This window comes from Meriones unguiculatus, chromosome 2, assembly GCF_030254825.1.
Source record: "Meriones unguiculatus strain TT.TT164.6M chromosome 2, Bangor_MerUng_6.1, whole genome shotgun sequence".
Lineage (NCBI taxonomy): Eukaryota > Metazoa > Chordata > Mammalia > Rodentia > Muridae > Meriones > Meriones unguiculatus.
The window spans coordinates 90,413,840-90,421,931 of NC_083350.1; positions in this window are offsets into that span (position 1 = coordinate 90,413,840).

Genomic DNA, 8,092 nt, shown 5'->3' on the forward strand with positions numbered 1-8,092 from the left:
GGCATGTGCAAACCTTTTAACTAAAATTTTAAGTTTAAAGGAACAAGGTGTTCGAACTTGGATTTCAAGAGCTTTTAGCTGAACTATGCCTGACCTGCTCCACATTCTTGAGATTTTTTTTTCTCCCTCAGATCTAGACCTTTACCTTTTTCTATAGGATGGGTCTGGTTGTTTGATGTTCCTAAATTCAATAAGCCTGGGAACATTGAAGTTTCTTTTGTGAAAATCACATCAAAATAATAATGGAAGCAGAAATATTGGAGGAGATATTGAGTATTAAGGGAAAAAAACTCAGACAATGATACAAACTAGGGAAGATTGTTTTATATTAAGTTCTTGCCTTTTCATAGCCAAAGCTGATAAATATTTTTCTTCATATTTATTCACAAGGTAAAATACTTGGTTTAATAGGTTTTGGTAAAATATAATTTCAATGTATATCATGGTCTGATGCTCGTAGTTAATGGTGAGATGTCAAAGCTCTTGTCCTGACTCACAGATACTCATGTTTAACACCCATTCTTAACAACAAAACAAAATACACAAACACCAAAACAAGCAAAGTGAAACAACAAGAGTGAGTGAAAATTTTGAAGGGAAACAAAAGGCAAGGTTGACTTAAAAACTGTGTTAATATTAGCTTAAACTTTTAAATTTGCTTAAGATGCCTGTTTGTTATAATTGAACTGACAATGGCATTTTCCAGAAAATAATTTTCTATTTCAATTATGGACAGTACAGCATAATCACTATGGTTTATGATTACAAGTTATCCTGTTAAATAAAATGACTAGTAGTTAAAAATTAAACTAAATACATATTTAAATCTCTTTCTTTAGTTGACTAACATATTCTTGTATATTTTATAGTCTTGCCAAGTAAACTCTTATTAAAGCACTGTGGCAATAATAAGTGAAACTAAATAAGTGATAATCTGAAGCCTTCTGTTCTACCTTATTTGTGTTAATCTAAAACGAGAATAAATACAATGTTAAGTAGAAATTTAAACTTTTTTTTTTTTTTTTTTTTTTTTTACTAAGCAACGGGATGACCTAGGAGGAATAGGATGGAAGTGTATATGAACACAATACAGACATAAAATTTTCAAATAATAAATATATTTTAAAATAGCAACAAACAGCTTTATTTGTAAATAGTCTTGTCACTGAACAAACTACCAGATCTCAGGCTCATGGTCCATGAAAATAAATGGGGGTTGACAAGGTCTGCTGCAGTCCAGTTGGACATAACATCAGCCTAGCCTGGAAGGACTTTTAACTCCTGAGCCTCCAGCCTCCATATCGAGGTCATATTGCAGTCTTGTGCCACCATACCCAGCCAAATTAATTTTTTAAAAATCATTTCTAAAATTCATAATTCAAGAATAACACATGACTATTGAGTCAACATTATTTTAAGCAGTGCCTACATAACACACTGAGATGAAATATTGAATCAATCAAAAGAAAATGTTTTTATAATCACATTATAAAGTATTCTGATTAAAATGAAAAGGATTTACACATTCAATACATTTAAAAATATATTAGAAAATTTTCCAGTATCCTATTTATAATTCGGAAGTATTACTTCAGTTTCCAAATTGCACTCTGAAAACAAAATAAACTGAAGAAATTTTATGATCAAATACCATGCTGTATAAAGTATCAAAAAGTATTGAATGTGGACTGGAGAGATAGTTCAGTGGTTAAGATCACTGGCTGCTCTTCTACAAAACCAGAGTTCACTTCCTAGCATCCACATAGCAGCTCACAATCAAGCACCCTCACACAGACATACATGCAGCCAGAACACCAATGCACATGAAATAAAAACAAATAAAAAATTTAAAAACTAAGGAATATGGAAAACATTTGTAAGAGGTATAATGTAAATATAAGAATCTAACCAAATCACTATCGTATGCTAGTGTAAATAAAATATGAAAGATGAAACATTTTAATAAATTGGTAAGTGATAACAGCAGAATAATTTAAATGTCCATTCTTAAGAGTTAAAAATACAATATCCAGTCCAGAAGTGAACAGTAAATATGAGATACTTCATTTATAACAGATACTTTATTATCAAATTACATAAAATTAAACATAAGTTGATCCCCCCAAACACCTAGCTTCTCTTTAAATGTAAATATTAAATCAATATCACAACTTAAACTCATTTTTGAAAATACAAAGGTGTGCCTTGTGTCTCACCATATATCCATTCTGTAGGAACTCTGAAGATATATGTATCCTGTTCTCTATGGTACAGTGATCATCAGTCTTAACCAAGATTCTCCACTTGTTTCCATTTCTTCCCTCCACATCTTAGGGGCAGCAGAGGAGCAGCTCTGGCAGTGAGGGTGGAGGATGTCACCACTGCTTTCCAAGTGCTCTGTACATGTGCTTGTTTTAGCAAAACAGACTAAGTTCTAAATTTCCTCCTTTGCTGGAGCCAGAATTTAAAGGCGTTTCCTTGAAAAATCATGATTTTTTTTAGAGTGACTCTTTATCCCAATGGGTTTTAGAACATGCCTGTCCTCATGAGATTCTAAGAGTGATTCTTTGTTCCAGTGGGTTTTAGAAAATGCCTGTCCTCATGAGATTCTAAGACATATTTTTCTTCATGTTTATACTTATAGCAGTAATAATAGTGCTTTTGTTTTATCTAAACTTAATGTTGTGTATTTTAAACTACATTAAAATTGTTTGCTAATCCTCTTTTATACCATCTTTTTCAGATAAAGAACAAAATTTTTAATGAATGGAGTACAATGTCTCTATGAAGTATTTAACCAAATTTTTTTCTGTCACAAGGGATTTTTTTAAATCAGCCTATCAAGAAAAAAAATCATTGTTTTGAAAAACACTATCAAAGACTTTTCTTTAAAGAAAAATATCACATATATGTATAAAATGAAATAATACTAATAAGGTATTTTTCTCTAAGAATTTTGCTTTATTTTTACTAATTTTGACTGTTTCATATATGTACACAATTTATTATAATCATCTTGACCACATAACTGTCTCTTTTTGTCCTGCAGGTCTTCTTTTAAAATACCTCCTCATATATTTATATCCTTTTATTGACTAATGAGCTTAATTATGAACATGCATAGAAAGTTATGACTGAACCACTGGAAACTTATTGGTGACAAAACACATGTAATTATCTTTACCAACAAATGTTAAATTCAGGATTGGTAGAACTCATGAGTCCTTCTATTTATAATGGAATTTTGAAGAACAAATCTTGTGCCAGTGTTGTGCAGGTATCCACAACCTGATACATGTTTATGATTAAAATTGCCATATCACATCCAGCAGACACAGTATCACAGCACATCTACCCATCTCCTAGCTCTTATATTCTATATTGTCCTCCATTTTGAGCTATTTCCTGTTCTACGAAAGGTTGATATAGCTTTCCCATTTAGGTATGTGCATTAGATGTTTACTCATTCTCCGTACTTAATAAAAAATCTCTACATAAATCGCTAACCACTGCAAAAAGAAACTTATCTTGTCAAACCTTGAAAATAGCCAAGAAAAATAAATATGAATTTTTTTAAATTTTTATTATTTATATTTACCACAGGTTATTTACTTTGTATCCCAGCTGTAGCCCCCTCCCTCATTCCTTCCCAATTCCACCCTTCTTCATCTCCTCCCTGCCCCTTTCCAAGTACAATGCTAGGGGAGCTACTCCTTCCCTTCCATCTGACCATAGCTTATCAGATATCTTCAGTACTGGCTGCCATGTCCTCCTCTGTGGCCTAGCAAGGCTGTTCCTCCCTTGGAGGTGGGGGGAGGTAAAGAAGCCAGTCACTGATTTTATGTCAGAAATAGTTCCTGTTCCCCTTACTAGGGTACCCACTTGGATACTGAACTACTATGGGCTACATCTGAGCAGGGGTTATATGTAATATCCATACATGGTCCTTGGTTATAAAAACAGTCTCATAGAGGAACCCTGTGCCCTGATATATTTTGTCCTTGTGGAACTCCTGTCCACTCCAGGTCATACTGACTCTCCCTTCTTTCATATGATTCCCTGCACTCTGCCCAAGGTTTGGTATAAGTTTCTGTATCTACTTTGATAAACTACTAGGTAGAGACTTGCAGAGGCCCTCTGTGATAGGCTCCTGTCCTGTTACTTGTTTTCTCCTACTTCCCATATCCATCCCATTTATCTTTCTAAGGGAGGATTGATCATCGTACTCCAGGTCCTCTTTCTTATTTATCTTCTTTAGGTACATATATTTTAGTATGTTTATCTGAACTTACAGGTCTATATGAGTGAGTATATACCATGTCTGTCTTTCTGCTCCTTGGATGCCTCACTCACGATGATCTTTCCTAGATGCCACCATTTGCCTGCAAATTTCATGATTTCCTTGTTTTTCTATTGCTGAGTAGTATTCCATTGTGTAAAATTACCACAATTTCTACATCCATTCCTCTGTTGATAGACATCTGGGTTGTTTCCAGGTTCTGGCTATTACAAATAAAGCTGCTACAAACATGGTTGAGTAAAGGTCCTTGTTGTGTACTTGAGCTTCTTTTGGAAATATGCCTAGGAGTGGTATAGCTGAATCTTGAGGAAGTACTATTCCTAATTGTCTGAGAAAGCGCCAGATTGATTTTCAAAGTAGTTGTACAAGTTTACATTCCCCCTAGCAATGAAGGAGGGTTCCCAATTCTCCACAAAATTTCCAGCATGTGTTGTCATTTGAATTGTTAACCTTTGCCATTCTGATGAGTAGAAGGTGAAATTTCAGGGTCGCTTTGATTTGCATCCCTCTGATGGCTAAAGACACTGGGCATCTCTTTAGGTGTTTCTCTGCCATTCTATATTCCTTCACAGAGAATTCTCTGTTTAGATCCTTACCCCATTTTTTAATTGGATTACTTGATTTATTGCTTTTTAACTTCTTTAGTTCTTTACATATTCTGGATATCAACCCTCTGTCAGATACAGGGTTGGTGAAGATCCTTTCTCAGTTTTTTTTCATTCTGATGACAATGTCTTTTTTTTTTTGTTTTTGCTTCATTCTGTTCATTCATTTTTGTTTTTGCTTCATTCATTTTTGTTTTTGCTTCATTCTGATGACAATGTCTTTTGCTTTACAGAAGCTTTTCAGTTTCATGAGGTCTCATTTATCGATTGCTGCTCTTAAAGCTTGGACTGTTGGTGTTCTGTTGAGGAAGTTGTCTCCTGTGCCAATGAGTTAAGGCTCTTCTCCACTTTCTCTTCTAACATATTTAGTGTGTCTGGTTTTATATTGAGGTCTGGTATTATGTTGAGGTCTTTGATTCACTTGGACTTTAGTTTTTTGCAGGGTGCTAAATACAGATCAATTTTCATTTTTCTGCATGTAGACATCCAGTTGGACCAGCACCATTTGTTGAAGATGCTTTATTTCTCCATTGAATGGTTTGGCTTCTTTTTAAAAAATCAAGTATTCATAGGTGTGTGGGTTTATTTCTGGGTTTTCTATTCCATTCTATTTATCCAACTTTTGGCTTCTATGCCAATACCATGTCATTTTTATTACTATTGCTCTGTAATACAGCTTGAGATCAAGGATGGAGATATCTCTAGATGTTCTGTTGTACAGGATTGTTTTGGAAATTCTGTATTTTTTGTTTCTCCACATGAAGTTAAGAAATTTTTTTCATGGTCTGTAAAGGATTGTATTAGTATTTTGATCGGAATTGCATTGAATCTGTAGATTACTTTTGAAAGGTTGGCCATTTTTACTATGTTAATTGTACTGATCCATGAGAACAGGAGATCTTTCCATCTTCTGATATCTTCTTCAATTTCTTTCTTCAGAGACTTGAAGTTTTGTTCAAACAGGTCTTTAACCTGTTGGTTAAAGTCACCCCAAGGTACTTTATGTTATTAGTGGCTATTGTGAAGGGTGTTGTTTCACTGATTTCTTTCTTGGCCCTTTTGTCTCGGGTATACAGAAGGGCTTCTGATTTCTTTGAGTTAATTTCATACCCAGCCACTTTGCTGAAGGTGTTTATCAGCTTAAGGAGTTCTCTTGTTGAATTATTGGGGTCACTCATGTATTCTATCATATCATCTGCAAATAGTGAAACTCTGAGCTCTTCCTTTTTTGATTTGTATCCCCTTGATCTCCTTTACTTGTCTTATTTCTCTAGATAAGACTACAAGTACTATGTTGAAGAGATATGGAGAGAGTGGGCAGCCTTTCTTGTCCATTATTTCAGTGGTATTGATTTAAGTTTCTCTCCATTGAGTCTGATGTTGGCTATGGGTTTGCTGTATATTGCCTTTACTATGTTTAGGTATGTGCCTTGTATCCCTGATCTCTCCAAGACTTTAAACATGAATGGGTGTTGGACTTTGTCAAATGCTGTTTTGGCATCTAAGGAGATGATCATGTGGTTTTTCAGTTTGTTTATATGGTGGATTACATTGATGGATTTCCATATATTGAACCATCCTTCCATACCTGGGATGAAGCCTACTTGGTCATTGCTAATGACATCATTTATGTGTTCTTGGATTTGGATTGCAAGTATTTTATTGAGTATTTTTGCATCAATGTTCATAAAAGAGATTGGTCAGAAGTTTTCTTTTTTTGTTAGGTCTTTGTGTGCTTTAGGTATCAAGGTGACTGTGGCTTCATAGAATGAGTTTGGCAAAGTTCCTTCTGTTTTTATTTTGTGGAATAGTTTGAAGACAATTTGAATTAGCACTTCTTTGAAGGTTGGTAGAATTCTGCTCTGAAACCATCTGGACCAGGGCTTTTTTTGGAAGGAAGAATGTTCATGACTGCTTCAATTTCTTGGGGGTTATAGGGCTATTTTATCACCGACCAGCAGTGATACCTGGACACCTCCTGAGTAAGGGCTGGAAAAAAGGGGGGCAAGGTGACAAGAAGAGGGACACCAAATCTATGCTTTGATCAAGGTGTCGGTTTAATGGACGTCAGGTTCACACTTAAGTAGGCAGAAAAGTACAAGCAGTTTCTCATGTAGGAGCTTTACTTGGTCAAAACATAGGAGAGCTCATTCAAAGTTACACAGAGTCTGCTCTCTGGTTACCATGGTAGCAAGGAATTTACTCTCTGGTTCTCACAGTCAGAACCTTCTTGTTATGAAATTGCCAGGGTCAATTTCTTAGCCTCCAAGCTTAGATAATAACTGGGGCCAAAAGGCCGAGTTCCGCTGCACAGATGTGCATCCCAATTTGCCAATAACTCCAAATGGGCTGCCACACTAGTCAATCTTTCTACCTGAGCATGACATAATTTTTGTAGATGGAATCTTTCAAAAAAATTGACCGTTTATTTTAGATTTTCAAATTTTGTGACATATAGGCTTTGTAGTATGACCTAATGATTGGCTTTTCTCAGTGTCTATAGTTATGTCCCCCTTTTCATTTCTGATATTGCTGATTTGAATAGTTTTCTTTGCCTTTTTGTTAGTTTGGCTAAGGGTTTGTCTATTTTGTTGATTTTCTCAAAGAACCAGCTATAGGTTTTATTGAGTCTTTGAATTGTTTTATTTGTTTCTAATGATTGATTTCAGCCCTAATTTTGATCATTTCCAGCCATCTGTTCCTCTTGGGTGTATCTCCTTCTATTTTGTTGTAGGGCTTTCAGTTGGGCCATTGAGTTGATTGTATGAGATGTTACAAATTTCTTCTTCTTCTTTTTTTTTTTTTTTTTTCAATGCAGTTTATTCAGGAACATTGAACAATCCTCGGACCCCGGGGAAAACCAGCCCACAGCTTAAATAGCCTCTGGGTAGCCAACCCAGGCGTGCCACGGGGGCAATGCAGATAGGTCCACATACATGGAAGCAAGCCAGATCCTCGGCCTTAGCCAAATGTGGAGTTGTTCGTGACAGAGAGCACTCACCATCGGGAAGGTGGAAGGCGGAAACCAGCTCCATCTTTAAGGCATAGCATTCCGCAGCTCTCTACAGTTCCCCCTTTTTGTTTTAGACGCATCAGGCAAGAGTAGAGGTCTGATCTCTGATATTAGAAATAAATTGGGACTTTGTACAGATGTTCATTTAGGTGTCATCCACCCAAAGAGCATCAG